The sequence below is a fragment of the Fibroporia radiculosa genome (genome assembly GCF_000313525.1).
Source record: "Fibroporia radiculosa TFFH 294 genomic supercontigs, scaffold78480, whole genome shotgun sequence".
In the NCBI taxonomy this organism is placed as follows: Eukaryota; Fungi; Basidiomycota; class Agaricomycetes; order Polyporales; family Fibroporiaceae; genus Fibroporia; species Fibroporia radiculosa.
Window position 1 is genome coordinate 369 of NW_012133142.1, and position 431 is coordinate 799.

The window sequence follows — 431 nt, forward strand, 5'->3', positions numbered from 1 at the left end:
TAATATGTCAAAGAAGCACTTCTCAGGTTTGAGGAATAGGTCTGATTCTTTCAGATGCTGTTACAGCATGAGAGGGGGGGTTCTTTTTCTTTTCCTAACTATTTGTTGTTGACCCTGTAACTGTATGACTGATCCCATCACTTGATGTGTTTCACCTACATCAGTGTTTCATATCTATCACGTTTCACCTATATCATGATTTACTTACATCACATTTCACCTCTATCATTGTTTTATCCTCATCACTGATACAACCCAGTGAAACCTGTTTCATGTACATCGCTGATCCAACTCAGTGTTTCATACTTATTAAACTCTATTCCTGTTTCTATTTAAGCAGCACGGCTTTTGCTATTGTACTTTAGTTTTGTCCTCTTGTTACCTACATACCTTCATAGGGACATCTTCAGTAATAGACTCAGTTGTCTATT